The sequence below is a fragment of the Suncus etruscus genome, chromosome 2 (genome assembly GCF_024139225.1).
Source record: "Suncus etruscus isolate mSunEtr1 chromosome 2, mSunEtr1.pri.cur, whole genome shotgun sequence".
In the NCBI taxonomy this organism is placed as follows: Eukaryota; Metazoa; Chordata; class Mammalia; order Eulipotyphla; family Soricidae; genus Suncus; species Suncus etruscus.
Genome location: NC_064849.1, coordinates 119,475,338 through 119,494,806, shown reverse-complemented (window position 1 = coordinate 119,494,806; position 19,469 = coordinate 119,475,338). Strand labels below are relative to the sequence as shown.

General features: G+C 40.2%; 1 long non-coding RNA gene across 3 annotated transcripts in view; it reads left to right on the top strand.

The window, feature by feature from the left end:
• Positions 1-19,469, top strand: part of LOC126001558 (uncharacterized) — a 998,123-nt gene that overhangs the window by 714,871 nt on the left and 263,783 nt on the right. The window lies entirely within an intron of this gene.

The following is a 19,469-nucleotide window of genomic DNA, read 5'->3' as shown; positions in this document are numbered from 1 at the left end:
CTGTATGAAATTAACCCCAATTTTAGGAGCTTAAAGCAATCAACACTTGTCTCACAGATTCCCTTCACCAGGAATTGGGGTACAGTGAGGTTTTTGTTTTTGTTTTGTTTTTTTGGGGGGTCACACCCTGCAGCACTCAGGGGTTACTCCTGGCTCTATGCTCAGAAATTGCTCCTGGCAGGCTCGGGGGACCATATGGGATGCCGGGATTTGGAACACCGTCCTTCTGCGTCTAAGGCAAACGCCTTACTGCTGTGCTATCTCTCTGGCCCCTTGATTTTGTTTGCTTGTTGGTTTGTTTTTAATTTTTATTTTGAACTTTTTTTTCGGGCCACACCCATTTGATGCTCAGGGGTTACTCCTGGCTAAGCGCTCAGAAATTGCCCCTGGCTTGGGGGGACCATATGGGTCGCTGGGGGATGGAACCATGGTCCTTCCTTGGCTAACGCTTGCAAGGCAGACACCTTGCCTCTAGCGCCACCTCGCCGGCCCCAAACTTTTTTTTTTTTTTAAACAAGACTGGTATCATCTGGGTCTGGTGCATCTCAAGGTCAGACAAGGAAGAAGAGCTAGCTGCTGAGTTCATATGGGTGGTCATGGAATGCTTCAATTCCTTAGTGATGGTTGGGGTCATTCAGATGCCCTCCTCAGTTGCCATCTCTCCATTTGAGAACCTGTAGAATGGGAGTTGCCTTTTATTAAAATAAGCCTGTAAGAAAGAGAGGAGGAAGAAAGATGGCAGCCTGACTCCACAGTCTGATCTGAGATGTGACAGCTCTGCACTGTCATCTTCCTCTATTCATCAAAAGCATGTAATGAGGTCCAGCCTAGACTCAATGGGAGAAGATAACACAAGGGCACAGATTTGAGGAAGTGGATGCTGAGAGTCATTTTAGAAGTTACTTATCACAGACATTTAATGAGACTTGGTTTAAAAATTAACCTGCTTTAAAGAAATCCCAGCCAGACTGTCTTAGCATTGAGAATATGCGCATCATTGGTTTCTTCCTGAAATTAATGTAACCAGCTTTGACAGAGATAAGTTAAAAGTGAACTGACAGATGTGCTTTCTAAAAATAAATTTTTATTTTTGTTCTGTTATCTACATATACAAGTATTAAGGTCATGTAGACAAGATACTATCAAGGTAGGTCAGCTTAGAGAACTCCAGCCTTCCCTTGGTCTTATAAACTAGGTCAGTGTGCTATTTTTCAAAGAATAGAAGTACTCACCTTTCTTTTTCTGGACATTTTCCTGTAGTACAGTTTACAGAAAATAAGACTTAATTTTTTAAATTATTATTGAGGCATTGTGTGATTTACAAGGCTGATGGTAACAGCTTCAGACATTCAATGTTCCAACTCTAGAATCATCAAGAAAACAAACCACTTTAAGAATTTAACGTAACATTCATTTTAATAAAGGGCAAATATTAATAAGTCTAGAATATCAATCAACTATAAAAATAGGTCCTTGTTGACCTAAATTGCTAAAAGTATCGAGTTTGTTTAATTCATTTTATAGTAAAAATGCATTTAATAACAATGAATTCTGACTTGATAATAAACAAATGTCTTTCTCAAAAATGCAATGGGTCAAACTCACTCACCTTTTAATTATCATTTAATGTTAATATGGCAGGTTGGAATTGCTTAGTAATGTTTAGCAAAACTATACAAAGTTGGGGCCAGAGAGATAGCAGAGCAGTAGGGCATTTGCCTTACACGCAGCAGATCCAGGACCGACAGTGGTTCGAATCCCAGCATCCAAGCCATCTGAGCAGATAGCCAGGAGTAACCCCTGAGAGATGCTGGGTCTGACCCCCAAAAAACAAATCAACAAACAAACCCCCCCAAAACCCAAAAAACCAAAAAACTATACAAAGTGCTGAAAGTGAAAAGAAATCCTTGAGAAAAAAATTTGCATGTATAATGTTGATAGCACATTCACACAAAATCTTAAACTCTTATTTTGCATTCCAACTACAAATGCCATTTTCCAAAATTCAATTAGATTTTTTGGTGCAGTAATTGCTAATCTTCCAGATAAGATTATTGTCTTGGTAGCACCTTTTCCTTGAATAGTTTAATAAATATTTGTTAAAATATGTAGATTATAAGACCCAATATAATTTGTTTAAAAGAATATAATCATAACAAAATTATGTTAACTGAGAACTGTGCTTTTTATATGAATGAACCAAAATTACTTATGAACATCTATTGCAATTTTGCTTTTAAATATATAAACTACTTTATAAAGACTGCATATCACATAGTTGACACAGTTGATCATAATACATCTATTTCTCAGTAGTGAGAGCAAAATTATTTAAGAAAAAAAGGAAAAAGAAGAAAGAAAAGAAAGAGTACAGCAGTAAGAAAATTTGTGAAAATCATTGTATCTCTCAATGAGATCATTAAGTCATTGTCAGAAGATCTACCCCATAGGAACACACCTATTTAGATACCAATGTGTATCTGAAGCCACCTAATGTTCAGAACCAAATGTAATAATAGAACTATCAACAGGAGTTTGCAGTTTGCAAGCAGCACCTTTGGGATGGGGTGGGAGGAAATCTGCCCTTTCCTTCAGCTGAGATGGCAATTCTCAGTGACATGATTATATTCACCAGACCTAGAAGATAAAACCTTGATCAGCTATTACCCAGCATAAACAATTCTGTGTCAACCACTGTAAGTTACAGCAGACATGAGGACTAAAGCTAGTGATTGTTGAAGTTCTATAATCATTTAATGATCTCCTGAGCCCTTTAGTTCTGATAACTCACATGTGCTTATTTGCAGGTTTAAATTTGAATTTATTAACCTTATTTAAAAGGTGACTTTACAGCTGCTAAAATGAGACATTGCTTAAAATCAAAAGGGTCACCTAAAAAAAAATCTATTGTTTTCTTTTCACAGTAGTATGAGCTAGCAATTCCAAGACTGTCCTCTATGTATTATAGCCTTGAGAAAATAAGTAAACATATATATTTATATAACATTATAGATTTACATATATAATATGAATATTATATAAATACTTATATTAAGGACAATGGCAGTCATATTTTTCTTGTGCACGTGTTAATGAATATAAAAAAGGAAATGGGGAAACAGTGTGGCTTTAAACCTAAAAAAAGTACTTTCAAACATATATAGAGTTAAGTATAAACATCTGTAAACACAGCCATGGCTTATCAGTAGCAATGAACACACCTAGTATTCAGATCTTGGTTCCTGAAAGCTTTTTTCAAAAAAGCAAGGCTCTGTAATAAAATGGTTGATTCCAGTTCTGTGGCAGAAGTACAAGATAAATCTGTAATATCTGGCTGTACCAAAAGGGCCCAAAATTAATGAGAACATGATACATGCAGCTTCTGATACATACACGACACATTCCAGGACTCCCATTGCTTAAATCTGAGATAATTAGAACATCAAAATGCATAATATCAGCAAATTGGATTTTAATTTATTAACTAAGAATTCAGGAGTTCCTATGATAAATGAATGAGGGTAAAGGGAAAGATTACTCTTTTATTAGAATCTCTATAAGCGTAGATGGAATGTTAGGCTAGAAAATCGGTCTTTCACTCAAGAGCGGGACTGCAAGCTTTAAGTTCCATGGCCAATCAATCAGTCTCTCCAAGGCCACTGTCATGCCAAAAGCTGTTCAATAGGCATATTATTCTTGGCTGCAGATGGCATAACTCTGTCCAGAATCTCAGGGTATTGTGATTCTCCCATTGGGCTTGCCATAAACTCCAGATTCCATCTTTCCCTATCACTGACACCATTAGAGTCTGTAAAACCATATGTTCTACATGTTAGTTAGGCTGCTTACACTGAAGCTTGACACTGTTGCAGAATCCCTTCCTTCTTGGTGTCCCAGTCAAAGCTGGTCTATCACCTTCTAAGTCACTTAGTTCTTGAGGCAAAACATTCTTCTTAATTGTAGAAAGTACCAGAAACAAGTACCTTGTACTTGTAATACTACTCTATTTCTTTCTTGTGGATGGGGTTCTAAGAAGCAAGTTTTCTATAAGGGAACAAGGGATGGGGAGGGGGAGAGAGTGTCCAAGCAGTGATCTATTCACTGGAATTCTACAAACTTACTAAAAATTACTGGCCCCAGAATCTCATCTTTTCCCTTCCTTGGGAATGGTATCAAGGTCTTTAGATACACATTGCCTCTTGTTCATATGTCCATTTGGTCTGATGTCAAGAAAAGTGAATCAGTGCAGTACTCAGTACTTAGGTGGCCCACATTTCATCATATTGTGATGAAGAGTGGGAAAGCTAGTACAACCTTGAGGCAAAACATTTGTCTAAATGAGTATTGTTTGTTCTATGTAAATGTAAACAGCTTCTGATTCTATTTTCCAATTGGAATAGAAAAAACCTGCAGTATCAAATCAGTGACATATCAAGTATTAGAGGCCTTAGTTATGAGAACAGAATAGTAGACTCTGGACTAATACCTGGTTAAGTCAGTAATAGTCTATAGCAGGCTACTTAAACTTTTTCCACGTATAACTCCTTTTCATCCTAGAGATTTTTATACAACCCCAGACATATAGAACATGAAGACAAATCAAGTATTTACTGATAGTAGTCAGCAAATAAAAAAATTATTAATGTTTTTTTTTTTTTATTGGAGACACACACTTACACAACCCAGAGTGATGAAACTAAGATTTACAATCATTCTACAAAATTCAATGTGTTTCTTTAAGGGCTAGAAAGGGACTGGTCGGAATAAGAATCTCCACTATAACCTTCAGGCCTGAAAAGGGAGCACAAATCACTCTCCCAGAATACAGTGCCTGATTTACTATCTTGGTAGGTTGTGTGTGTATGGGGCGGTGGGCAGCAATTATGATGGACAGGGTTCCATCTGGCAATCCTCACTTTAGGAACTTACTCCACAGACCAATTACCAAATGTGACATCTATCTCAAGCAAGCACTTGAGGATTGAGGAGTTGGGATTCTCTGTGACTAATTTTAACCAGAATATCCCATTCTGCTAAACTACAATCTGAACAGGAAGGCCATGATGTTGTCTTGGATCTCCAGATATCAACAATTCTGATCTTCCACATATAAGAAGCTATGACTTCAAAATGCCTGCCTATTCCTCATTCCTGGTGTAGTCCCTCAAATAGAAGATCACAGAGTCCTTTGAGGGAAATTGTCACATTTGCTTTGGGAAGGAAGGACTCTTCCTGAGAACATCCACAGGTTCACAAAATCAGTTCTGGATGTGAAAATGATCAGATTTGGGATCTGAACAAGGGTTCCTCACTTTTACTACAATGACTGCTTCAGCCTCTAGCTTGTCTGTATTTGCTTTTTATGGCAATAGATGTTAATCAGCACCCTTGCAGACGGCTGGTCTATTGTGCCCTTGGGGAGACTATGCTCTATTAGCTACCACCATAACTTCTTGTGGGTCAAACTCCCTTGGCTGTGAGAGTGACCTTGCCAGTCATTATGGTAATTGTGGTCTTCCAGCTTCTGGCAGTTAAGCAACACCACCTGGCCTCTATTACTTCAGGGCTCCATTATTCCCGCAGATGTTAATGAGCCAGCTCTGTAGCTGCTCCTTCACCTCTACTCCTGGCCTGCAGTCACTAAAGTCAGTGAAGGCTAACGCCTCTTCTAGAGCTTTTCTGTTGGCTTGGAATGAAAGGTATCCTTATGGAGCATAATCTTCATATGGGTCTTCAGGTGGATCCAAGACTTCAATTTCTTTACACTCAGTTCCCTTAGCATATTTTTTTCCTAGTCTGCCTGAACAATTCAGACACTCTACACTCTATTCAGAGTTGACTTGTCTTTTTCATAGCATCTTTCAGCTTCTTTAGCAAGTTTCCTTCAACCATTGGAATGGTTATTGTAACAGAATACCACAGATCAAGGAATTTGAATAAATGTTCAGTTTTTTAGTCTGAGCAAGTAGGTGTGATGTCAGGTGAGGGCCTGGGTCCTGGATTCTAGATGGCTGTTTTTGCTGTAACAAGACATTAATCTCCATGTGTTCAGTTTTTGAATCCCTCTCAAATGTCCCACCTCCAAATACCATCACTTTAAAAGATTATATTTCAACATAAATTTTTGCTAGGCAGTCTATATTCCTTCATAGCTAATAGTGCCTCCATAACTCTTGTTTATCCAATTTTTTATTCTTTTTCATTGAATTTTTTAGAGGGTTTTCAGCCACACCTAGTGATGCGCAGGGGTTACTCCTGGCTATGCGCTCAGAAATCGCTCCTGGCTTAGGGGACCATATGGGAAGCCAGGGGATTGAAACGTGTGGTCTGTCCTAGGCTAGTATGCTTAAGGCAGATGCTTTATGGCCTGTGTCACCGCTCTGGCCCCTTGTTCATTAAATTTTAAATCCATTCTCTGAAATCCTCTCCTTGTTCCTGTCATTACATAGTAGTTACCCTTACACTTTGTCAGGGGAATTTTGCCCTTTTTCCTTATCAAGCCTAGCATATCTCAGCTCGGTTTTGCTGAGATTTAATCCAGTTTACTGGCATGGTAGCCAGGTAAGAAGGCAATGTGGAGGACTGTTGTCTTGGGGCAAAAGGCTTCTGAAGCATCTTCCAGCACTATAGACAACCATGCTCACCACAGAACAATCTGCAAATCCTGAAAGTAGGGACTTCATCTAGAGTATGTTCAGGAACCTGTTTTCTTATCTTCATATTCATAGACCCTGCTTAGGCTAAATATTCAGTGCTCAAGTGTTCCTGGAACTCTGAGATCCCAACAATTAGCTAGTTCTTTAGTCTGTGGTTGAACAGTCTTTTTTCACTCTGGTTTGATAAAGTTCTCTATAAGCTATGAACAAAGTTCTTGGATACATTTAACTATTAAGTGTGTGTCAGTATCTGTTTCTCAGGTTCCTTCTACAATATTTTAATATAATGCAATAACAATTAGTCAATTATGCTGTCTTTACAGGCAGTTAGAATTCTTCAATTGGGGCCACAACTGGTAATGTTCAGGACTCTTGGCTCTGAGCTCAGGGATCACTCCTGATTGCTTTGCAGGGTCATCTGCAGTGCTAGAGATGGATCCTGGGCTAATGTACAAGGCTACTACCCACTATGCTATAACTCTGGCCCCTTACAGTTTTCAAATGCCTGTATCATCATCAGACTTACTTGTTCCTCTCTGCTGACTGTACCAGGCTGACATTAGTGAAATCTTTAGCAATTAAACTGTATAGCTTTATGCTAGAGATATAGTGCTTTATTTACCAATCAAGATAATATCTTACATAGGGGAGTAGATCAGCCTGCCACAAATCATAATTTTACCATTCCAGAAGACAAGTAACTAATGTTACTAGGAGAAGTAGCTGTGAGAAAATGGGGTGGGTGGGGAAGTCACACAAAGGGTAGTGGATTGTCACACCATAGTACAAGTCTGGCCCCAAATTAGAGGAAGTTTGAATGGATATATCCTAGATTGCCATGTAGCCAAAGTAAGGCTGGCAAGGCAATTGGGCACCCTAAAGCCCTGCTGACTATCAGAGGAGACTTCCAAAAACAGGGCTGCAAGAAACGACATACTGCAAGAGAAGTCTAGTCTTGACACAAATGCAGTGATGAACTTCAGAGCAATGCAATTAAGTCATTAGACAACTGAGCTTCTTATGAAAGGCAACTGACATCCTTGAGAGAATCTGTGAGGTGTTTTCTCATAGATACCTTACCATCCCAGAAGAGGCAAAGTTAGAATTCAAACAAGGTAGTTTGGTTACAGAGTCTTACTGTTAATCTATGCACTAAGAAGGCATCCTACAGCTGCAGAGGTCTGAAATAAATGATCCTGTATTATTGTTCTTTGTGAGAAGTAAAATAGTTTTATTTAGAGACATATGGAAGGAGAAGGTGTGGAAAGAGGTGGGGAGATAATCAAGAAAGAATACCCTGGCATCCAATATGGTCCCTTAAGCTTGCCAAGAGTAATTCTTGAGCAAAGAGCCAGAAGTAATGCCTGAGTGCCACCAGGAGTGGTCTGAAAACAAAACAAAAAACAACATAAAAAGAATATTGCCTTCTCTGGAGGGAAGAAAGCTATGTTGAAGATTTCTATGGGAAAGGTGAACTAAACTGTTATGTATCATCAGGTTCCTTCTAAAGAGTTCAAAGGAATTCTTTAAATTCTTTCTACAAAGTATGTGTATGTGTGTGGCCAGAGTGATGACACAAACAGTAAGGCTAGTGGTGTCCCATGTGGTCTCCCAAGTCAGGAGTGATTTCTGAGTGCATCACCGGGTGTGGCCCCAAAACCAAACCAAACCAAAACAAAACAAAAGTATGTATGTGTGAATACTACAGATCATATACATGCATTAAAAACAAAAAGACTTTTTCATGCCCATACATACCTTTAGTGTCCTGTGGGATAAAAGAACTTAGCAGTCATAAAACTAACTGCAATAGTGTTTTCTAAACTGCATATACTTTATGTATATAGAAAGATGATCAGAAAATGCTGACAAAGCATTCACACATATAGAATACAAACATTTTGAAAGAAAAAAGACTCAGAAACTTAAGTCCCTGTTCTGGCACCAGGTGACCAAAAACGTCTTTAATTTTTAAAATTTTATTACTAATATTGAAAACTATCTTCTACCACTTTCATATGTTCTCCACTTAAGCTGGACATCAAGCATGTATAGCCTTAATGAAGAACAAAGCTACTTTTCTGGTTCAAGTTCCCTTTCTTTCCCCTCTTTCCTCTTTGCTGTTGCTACTACTGAAGTGACTAAGGATCAGTCTAAATTTATGTTGGTAAAGTTGCTAACGTCACATCATGCCATGGTACTGTCTACAGTGCATGGCAGACTGAACACCGTTGAGGTGATGGGGATGCCAAGAGCAGAGTCACTGGGTTTATGTGTACAGCACCAGGGATTCAATTTGTAACCTTAAACTAGAAGACAGACACTTTTGCCACTGACAGATTCCTATGGGCTTCTTTTTTTTTTTTTTTTTTAAGGGGGGTGGCATTGGATCATACCTGGCAGTTCTCAGCAGTTACCCCTGGTTCTTCACTCAGGGGCCATTTCTGATGGTGTTCCCAGGACCATATGTGGTGCCAGGAATTGAACCCAGGTCAGCTGCATGCAAGGCAAATGCCCTACCTGCTGTGCATTTGCTCCAGCCCCTTCTATGCTTCTTTTTATTTTATGGTTTTTGGGTCACACCTGGCAGCGCTCAGGGGCTAGTTACCCCTGGCTCTACACTCAGAAATCACTCCTGGCAGGCTCAGGCTCGAGGGACCATATGGGATGCTGGGATTTGAACCACCATCCTTCTGCATGCAAGGCAAATGCCCTTAATTTTAATGCTATCTCTCCGCCCTCTCTTATGCTTATTAACCACTTTTTTTTTTTTTTTTTTTTTTTTTGGTTTTTGGGCCACACCTGGCGGTGCTCAGGGGTTACTCCTGGCTGTCTGCTCAGAAATAGCTCCTGGCAGGCACGGGGGACCATATGGGACATTGGGATTCAAATCAACCATCTTTGGTCTTGGATATCGGCTGCTTGCAAGGCAAACGCCGCTGTGCTATCTCTCCGGGCCCTATTAACCACTTTTTTTCCCCAACATTAATTCCCTGGGATCTGTGTAAGCACTGAAGAATCAACTCATAAATGAATTCTATAGAATATAATTTTATATAAAGAAGCCACACATTTATTAACTAGTTATCTTTGCAAGAAAACTACTCATTAGAAATATATTCTACCACTGTGACTTCTGATAATAAAATATTTAAATATAGAGATGAGTGAAATAAAGAAAACTGATAAACAGAGGAAAAAATAAAGAAAAACAAACTCGAAACTCCAAATTTAATATGATAAAACTCTTTAAATGAGACTAGATAGTACAATAGGCAAGGTACTTCCCTTGCATGTGGCCAACCTAATTCAATTCCACATGAGCATTGTCAGGGACCCCCCTCCACCCCTGATCATGTGCACTACTATTACTTATTATACTTTAAGAGGGCATATGTGAGTTAAAATGGAGTTTTCTGATTTTAGACTGACTCACTTCCTGACTTAAAGCCTAAAATCATAAACTGTACAGTCAGCAATAGCAATTTATGAATTTGGGACCAAGATTATGTCTCTAAGTGATGGTTTAGGAAACTATATTTATAGCCTGGCACCAGAAAATTTTTGCTCACTTTTTAAACTAGATTCCAAATATACACATTATACTCTGAGGGATATTAAAGGCACAAACTAACTTTTAGAATTAGACTTTGGGATGCAATTCTAGACAATTATTTCCTATGTTTCCTACCTCTAAATGATATGGTTTCAAGATTTGAAACTAAATATAAAATTACAATTAGTAGGGGCCAGAGCGATAACAGAGAGTAGGGCATATGCCTTGCATGCAACTGACCAGAATCCCATATGGTCCCCTGAGCCTGCCAAGAGTAAATTTCTAAGTATGGAGACAGGAGTAACCTGAGTGTACCCAGATGAGACCCAAAGAAACAACAAAAAAAAATTGTAATCAGCAGAACTTTACTAGTAAATAACTGCTTGTTTCCTATGGAAATAATTATGAAAAATTATTTCTATATATCAATAATTTATCAAATCAGAATTCCAAAGATATTTAATCTATAAGCAAATTAGACCATGATTTCCTTCACCAAGAACAGTAGATATTTTATTACATGAACATATATAATAATAAATGTAGATTACATGTCCTACTAGGCAAAACATATTTGAAGAAATACAAGAATGCCTGGGACTAGAGATAGGACAGGGTTAAGGCACCTACCTTGCATGCAGCCAACCATGGTTCAACCCCCAGCACCACATATGGGTCCCCAACATTGCCAAGTGTGATCCCTATAAATTAGGAGTAAGCTCTGAGCACAGCCAGGTGTGGCCCAAAATCCAAAGAAATGAAAGAATGAAGATCAGGGTGGATGTGTAATAGAAATTTCAAAGTTGGTTCTGAACTATCCTGTCAATGAGAAGAAATATTATTTTATAAAGTGGCTTATGGGCCGGAGAGATAGCATGGAGGTAAGGTATTTGCCTTGCATGCAGAAGGATGATAGTTTAAATCCAGGCATCCCATCTGGTTCCCCGAGCCTGTCAGGAGTAATTTCTGAGCATAGAGCCAGGAGGAACCCCTGAGCACTGCCAGGTGTGACCAAAAACAAAAACAAACAAAAAAAATGGTTTAATGAATTTTTCCTAGAATTGACTTTATGATACACAGAACAGTGCCTTTGACAATATCATCTAATAAACATGCTTACAAAATTTAATATTGAATATTAGTTTTTATTCATAGACAGAAGTAAAAGGTGAGGATTATATAATTACATCATTTACTGACAGGCCCAATACTGGAATCTCTCTCTAGATTAGGCAGAAAGCTGATTGTCTCAAGACTTTAATGGAATTTCAACCAAAGGCTTCAGAGGGATTTCTGGGCATTTCTCTCCTCTCCAAAAGGGAGCCCTCACTAGGAAGTAAGTGTGCTGCTTGTGACATTCCTGGTATCCAGAATTGTAAATAGTCTGAGTGCTAAAGAAATAGAAACAGGGGCTGGAGAGATAGCATGGAGGTAAGGCGTTTGCCTTTCATGCTGAAGGATGGTGGTTTGAATCCCAGCATCTCATATGTTATGGTGCCTGCCAGGGGCAATTTCTGAGCATAGAGCCAGGAGTAACCCCTGAGTGCTGCCGGGTGTGACCCAAAAACCAAAAAAAAAAAAAAAGATAGAATTTATTATTATTATATGATCAGAATTCCATAAACTACAAAACAGCAATATATGATCAACTGTAGTGATTGTACTCAAATATATAAAAGTGGCTTTAAAATGTATAAAAAAAAAGTAGTAAGAAATAATCAAGGAGAAAACCATCTGCTATCTAATTTCAGTGCTTCTCTGGCATTTTGTACTGGGAATCCTAAAGCTAGAGCCTATCTAGAGAGGCCATCTAGTCTGCATCTACAACCTTACCCCACTTTCAAAGATCTTTATTTAGATCTCTAGTCTAGCCTGTTCTTATCTTAAATCTTAGCACCTACAGTCCAGGACTAATTTCTTTTATCTTATCAATGATGATGATGAATCACAAACGTTCACTGTACTTACTTGGAAATCATTAGGTAACTAGGTGTTTTTTTTTTACCCATTAACAAGATAACCACAACTGTGCCTTTCCCCAATAATTTACTTACCTTTATGTCTTTTCTTATTAGCGCATCCTTAATACTTTCAAACTATTCAACACGTTTGATATTTTAGCATGATCACAAATGCCCAAAATTAAAATCATTTCATGACATTAAAATACTAACATGTTAGATTACCAAAATAAGTAGCAATTCTGTTTTAGAATCAATTAAGCAAAATAATATTGTATGTACCAGGGTAGCTGACTTCACATACCTTACATCCTAGAAGAAACAAATCAGCAACACTAACAAGATGTTGGACTGTGGTAAGAGCTGTGAGAAAAAGAGCGATGAGGCAGAAAGGGATTTAATAAACAAGTAGCACCTGATTCAGGAAAGCAGCAGCACTGCAAAGACTTAAAAGTGATGCTCCAAGTTATCTTGACCTCGAGGTTTGACAAGTTATTCTGCTATGTATTTACAAATTATATACATAATTTTATATATGTATATGTAATTCCTCCTGAATTATATAACCTTGTACTATGTTTTACTAATTCTTGTTATTCTAAAGACTAATTCTAAATTAAAAAAGTCCCTCCCTACTATGATTGAAGCTTGGGGAATCACAAATACGTGGCTGTGGTGCTCACTGTGGACTGAACTCACTGGGTTGAAGCACAGTAGCAATGGCTGCAGTGGTCACCAGAGGCTGCACTTTTGGCTGTGGCTGATGTTCATTTCTTTAGTAGTACTCACTCTTTGCCATCTGCATTACCAGGGGTTGCAGGCAGCAGAGTTACCAGGTTCAGGAAGCACACATGTCTGGATTGTGCTCAGCACATGCGGTGACTCAGGACTTGAAATTGTGACCATACATTTGCACGATAAGCATCTTAAGCAATACCCACCACTAGTGTTGACCTCCCTCTGCCACTGTTTCCAGCATGCATCCCATACCTCCACCCTTAGCCCCCTACTAGTGTAACAGGTCCCTTTTGTGTATAGCTTGTTGTAGTTTGGTCTCTTGATTCTACTGTCATTGACTTTGGGTTGGATTATTTAAGTCTGATCATTTTTTATTTCTACTCAATGTTCGTGAGACTGCTTGCCCTGGTACCAGCCACTTTTCTTCCTTTCTCTTTTTTCTCAATTTATAAGGCAGAACAAGATGATTCATGTTCTATGGTTCTGTTGGAAAAAGAAAAAGTGGGAGGAGCCTGTCTAGAAGCTATAAATATAAAAAGAAAAAAAAAGCAAAACAGGGCCCGGAGAGATAGCACAGCGGTGTTTGCCTTGCAAGCAGCCGATTCAGGACCAAAGGTGGTTGGTTTGAATCCCGGTGTCCCATATGGTCCCCTGTGCCTGCCAGGAGCTATTTCTGAGCAGACAGCCAGGAGTAACCCCTGAGCACCGCCGGGTGTGGCCCAAAAGCCAAAAAAAAAAAAAAAAAAAAAAAAAGCAAAACAGAAAACAAAACAAGAAAAAACAAACCAATAGTAACTTTTTGTTTTTGTGCCACACCAGTGATGCTCAGGGGTTACTTCTGGCTATGCACTCAGAAATCGCTCCAGCCTTGGGGGATGTGGAGGATAGAACCCAGGTCTGTCCTGGTTCAGCTGTATGCAAGGCAAATGCCCTACTGCTGTGCCATAGCTCCGGGCCTCCAAAACTAACTTTTTTTTTGGGGGGGGGGCACACTAGGCGGTGCTCAGGGGTTACTCCTGGCTGTCTGCTCAGAAATAGCTCCTGGCAGGCACGGGGGACCATATGGGACACGGGGATTCGAACCAACCACCTTTGGTCCTGGATTGGCTGCTTGCAAGGCAAACGCTGCTGTGCTATCTCTCCGGGCCCCAAAACTAACTTTTCAAAGCTTCCCAGTACCCCTGAAATCAGAATTACCATGAGGTTAAGAAACCCGTCTTCTCACTTTTAAAAAAATCAAGATATTAGCCAATTATTTTTGGTTGTATTTCTGCCAAATAACATATGATAAAAACAGGCAGTGTTTTTAAAAATCCTTTATTGTTAGAGGGTGTACATTTTATGATTGAAACCCAGTTACAAAATGTGTGTAACCATGGTGCTTAAATAAAATTATTTTCATTAAAGAAAGTCCTTTATTACTGGGGAAGCCTAAGTTAATTTTATAAAAACAATAATTTGTGTATAGGTAAAACAGGCTGAAGTAAATCAGCAGAATATGACCCAATCAGAAGATGAACTGAAGGGAGGATGGGAGATGGGGTGAATCACTGATGGGTTGGTGTAGCAGAAGTGAAACTGCCCACCAGAGAATTTCGAGGTTAGTTGACAAGTTATGGATGTGTGATGAGAGAATAAACTGGAGAAAACCTTCACTCTACACTTAGCTCTTTTGAGACATGCTGCCACCACCTGGGCAACAGGCAATTTTGAAGTATGGGATGATTTCAGTTGTGATTATCAGTTATAATTAAAAGTGTCAAAAAACATACTTTTATTACATAAAATCAGCATCAAGACTTTCAGCAGTGAAAGAACAGGCATTTTTGTCAAGTATGTTTATAATCCTGCTCTATACTCGCCAAGATTCTGGTTCCTTATTTGTAAAATGGGTATAAGAATAGTATTCAGGTGGTTTAGTTTCAGGATTAGTCACAATAAAGGTGAAATACCTAGTCCTGTAGTTAAAACTTTATTAAACAATCACATACATGTGCACATTAAGATATATATTTGCATTGTGTTTTATACAAGGAAAAAAGCCACAAAATAAAATTTAGGGAAACCAATTCCACAAATCATATATGTTAAGAGTTATTGCAAAGAAATAAGCACAAGGGAAGTTCTCAAAAATTAGCTGAGGCTTAATTAATTTGGTTTAAGTTAAATGAGTACTTTCTTTTTTCTTTGGTTTTGGGGTAACGCCCAGAGGTGCTTAGAGTTCACTTCTAGCTTGATGACCTGAAAAGCAATTGGAGAGAATAAAAATCCAATTAAGGCTCTTTTAAAATAAAGTATAAGCTTTTTTTGTTTTTAATAAGTTATCTGGGGATAGAGATTAGTACAGGCTTAAGGAACCTGTAAATGTCCCAATATGGCAAATGGTCCCCAGTGCACAACCAGAGATGATTTTTGTGACAGAACAAGGGGCAAGGCCTAAGCACCACCACTGAAGACCTAAAACCGAGCTGAGCCCTTCAGCCTACAAATTTGTTATCTACTAAATACTTAAGTGCTACTGATTAGGAAACATTAAAAAAAAAAGTGAGTCAAAATCCAAACCAAGGTCAATTTTAAAGCATCAGTGAACACCTTGTATTGTTTTCAAGATACAATAGAGAAAACAGATTTAGAGATGAGCAGAGACAACGTGTGTCCATAATTCACAAACAAAAACTTTACCCTCACCATGGTAGTGCACCGTCACCTGACCTCATCTCAATGTTTATTTTCAAGAAGGCAAAGGCAACGCAGGTGCAGTAAGGAGCTCACCTTGCTGCTTTGGACTTAAAGCTTCATACCAGGGTGTGAAGCCATGGTCTGCACAGTGCTTCTTTCTTTGGCCTATCTTTCCTTTGGCCCAAAATCCAATCTAACAGGGGGTGCAGCAGAGCCAATTATTGGGGGAGGTTGTGATTGTGAAAACCATCTACTCACGTTAAAACACACATTTGCCTCAGAAGTTAAGGATGTTAAAACAGGTCGACTCCTTCACGTATGACAGCCAGGTTCCACTCCTCCCCCAGTCCTTTCCCCCAGTACTTTGTAAGTACTTTCCAAGAAAGCTGATCCTTTCTTGGAAGTACTATTTGGGCATCTTAAAAAAAAAAAAATATATGTATAGCCCAGTTACCTCCAAATGCACGCCATCAAGCGACTGGGCCTGCCTTTTTTTTTTTTTTTTTTCTGACTACTACAGGTACATGTACGGTCCAACCAGTACAAGCTTTGAATCCATCATCCAAGTTTTCAAACAAGCATGAGTAAGAAAAACAACTGCAGCTAATACAAAACACAAACATGAACATCTGCCCAAAAAACAGTCTTTGAGATCTTTCGATTATCTGCCAAAAAAAAAAAAAAAAAAAAAAAAAAAAAAAAGCCTGTTCCTTTGTAAATACTAGTGATTGTGGTTAGACCTAAAAGAATGAGGCGTGTCACCGCTTGCTCTTCCAAGAGGGACATTCTCTCGTCTTTTAAGAATGAAAAAACAAAAACAAACAAACACCCAAAACCTGCTTTTCTCTGGCTCAAGGCAACCAAGAGGTCTTGCCACATGTGCAGGGGGTGGCGTGGGGCAATCAAACAGAAGAGCTAGGAGCAACCCTCAACCCTGATTGTGGTCACCAACACCACTCGCGAGCATCTTGGTAGTGGAGGAAAAAAATGCACTCGCTCTGGTTTGCAGGCTGGCTTTGACACTCCTTCAGCAGAGCGCAGTGGCCAGGCTCTATCTGGGACTCTGCCGGGAGAAGCTAAACGAACGACCCCCGGGAGGTCAGCGGCCCGTCCTCAGGTTGCAGGCAGCTTGGTGGTGCCCCCCCCCCAAGTCCCCGTGCAAGAAGACAACGAGGGCCCGGAAGAGACACTCTCTGTCCAGCATTTGCTCCGTCGTGCCGAGACCCTCCGCTTTACTATTAGCTCGTCTGTCTTGCACGCCCATCGCTGGGTCTGTTGGCAGGAGCCGCAGCTCTCACGGGGTGGCGGCCGCCGAGTCAGAGGTCATCGGGGGTGCTGCGCCTCCAGGCAGGAGGCGACCAGGAGGGGCTCGAGGCCATCCCCTCGAGGCCTAATGGAGCGCTCCCTGGGTGGACGGTGGTGGTGGTGGGGAAAGCCCGTCCCCCGGGCAACTTATCACTGGCCAGCTGCACAGCCGCGTCGCCGCCGGAAACCGGCCTGGGCCGGCTGTGGGCGTGGCGTGGAGGGGCGTGGCGTGGCGGGCAGGCCGCTTCCGCCTTCCTGCTTCCGGCCGGCGGTGAGTCGCGCGGTGGGCTTCAGTTCCGGGTCTGGCCGTGCAGGTGTCTTTCGGCCGCTGCTCAACGCGTCTCCCGTGCACGGCGGCAGCTGCTGCTCCGGGACCGGCGGCGCGAGGTGCGGTGGGCCAGCTCGCGGCAGGGGGAAGTTGGGGCCCGGGAGGGGAGCGAGAGAATCTCCCGAGGACTGACGGGCTCCTGCGTGCCTGGCCAGAACTTGGCCTTCCTGGCTAGGGCCGGTGTCCTCGGTTATGCACGGTGATCCCCGTGGACAGTGACACTAGCTAGCCGCAGTTGTCCCCAGGGGATAGGAGACGGGTGGGCCTGTACCTGGGTTAGTCCTAGAAATGGAATTGTTTAAAGGGACCCCCCTGCACCCCCAATACCTTAAGGAGTGGTAAGATCGGTGGTTGTGCTTATGCACACCATCATATAGCATGATTACATTTATTTATTTTTTTCAGAGACAAAGATCTAGGCTAGGGAGAGGCCCGAGCGATAGTGCAAGGCATAGGGTGCTTGCATTGCAGGAGGTTCAACTGGGGGTTTGATCATGGTTTTTGGCTCACACTCCACACACCTCCATCCTCCAGGAGTGGTTCCTGAGTGCAGAGCCTGGAGTAACCTACCGAGCACGCCAGGTGTGGCCCCTAAATAGATATAGGGGCCTACCCCAACATCTTTGAGCTTATGTCTTAATATGTCAGTGGAAGTGAATATCATACATTTGTCGTTGGGGTAAATAACTTAGGAAAATACAGTAAAATATTTGATCTCCTGTAGTTATTAGGATTAAAAAAAATGAAAGAAAAAACCCAAGGTGTTTTTAGTAATACTTTTTCCTCAAACGAGCAAGAAGTAGGATAACAGACATCTTATGTGCCGGGCAGTTTTATAGATCATTGTAAGTTATGTATACAATTGAATACATTTCCATTTAAGGTTGTACTACAGAACTGTGAAAGTTGTCTCTTTGAACTTTTATTCTTCCATCTCACTCATTACAATTATTAAACCTCTCAGCAGTGCATGATAGAGCTTAAGAAGATCCAGTCTCCTGAGATTGTAACCAGTTGAATCCAGGACCCAGGCATAAGGTAGATCACTTGCTGTTTACACACTCATTTTCTGTCCCAGTGTTCTCATTTTCCACTTTGAATAGAAGTTGACATAAATATGAAAGATTGAAGAGCCTCTGGATCAAAATAGAAAATATTTATAGAGTCCACACCATCCTCAAATGCCAGGTGGCCTTTCCTCACCAACTCCACATGGAACAAAATGTGTGGCTCCGCTAAGGGTTGTTTTTTTTTTCTCCTTTGTTTGCATTTATTTTCACTGATTAATGACCTCAACTATGACTTCTCAAGGCTAAAAATGGGTAAAAATAATTGAATGTTATTTTTTGCATACAGCTCTTTACATGTGGGTGTGGATATAATCAAGACATCCTTACCCCCTTTATCTAAATCCTTTCATTCCTAGAAACAGCCACCCATTGGTTTTCTTTACAGAAAACATTTTCTTTTTCTGTAAGCTTTTCATATGTTTTGTTACTTAGACTTTTCAAACACTTAATTTGATGACTGGTACTTTTTAATTTGTAGCTAAAATGACAAACGGATACTATTGTTTCTGATATTAGTGCATAAAACTCAAGAATTTTTTTTGGGTGGGGGACACTTGGTACCGCTCAGGGGTTACTCCTGGCTCTTCGCTCAGAAATCACTTCTGGCAAGCTTGGGGTACCATATGGGATGTTAGGGATCAAACCCGGGTCCTTCCTGTGTCAGCCATGTGCAAGGGAAACGCTGTACTGCTGTGATACTGCTTGACCCCAAAACTGAGGATTTTTATAAAAGTCTTCTGCTAAAGTTTAGTCAAGTATAGGAGGCATGTGATTTATGCATAGTCTTAATGGCAGGTTTTATATATATATATATATATATATATATATATATATATATATATATATATATATATATATTTATTTATTTTTTTTAACTTTTACTTGTTTTGGGATGGGACTTCCATGTTGCCCTCTGAGGTGGGGTGGCCCTGATGGTTTGATGCAGCCAGGGCCCTGTGGTGCTGGAAATTACCTGGGGCCTTCATAGCTGCACCTGCAATACTTGTGGGAGGGACTATGTGGTTATGGAGTTGGTCATGTGCAAGGCATGTACATTTTAACCCAAGTAGTATCTCTCTGGCAATAACAGCTTTTGGTTATTGTACTTGAATTTTTTACTTTTTACTGGAGATAGTAGTCCTTCCTGAAAATAGTACTCATTCTTTTTAAAAAGCA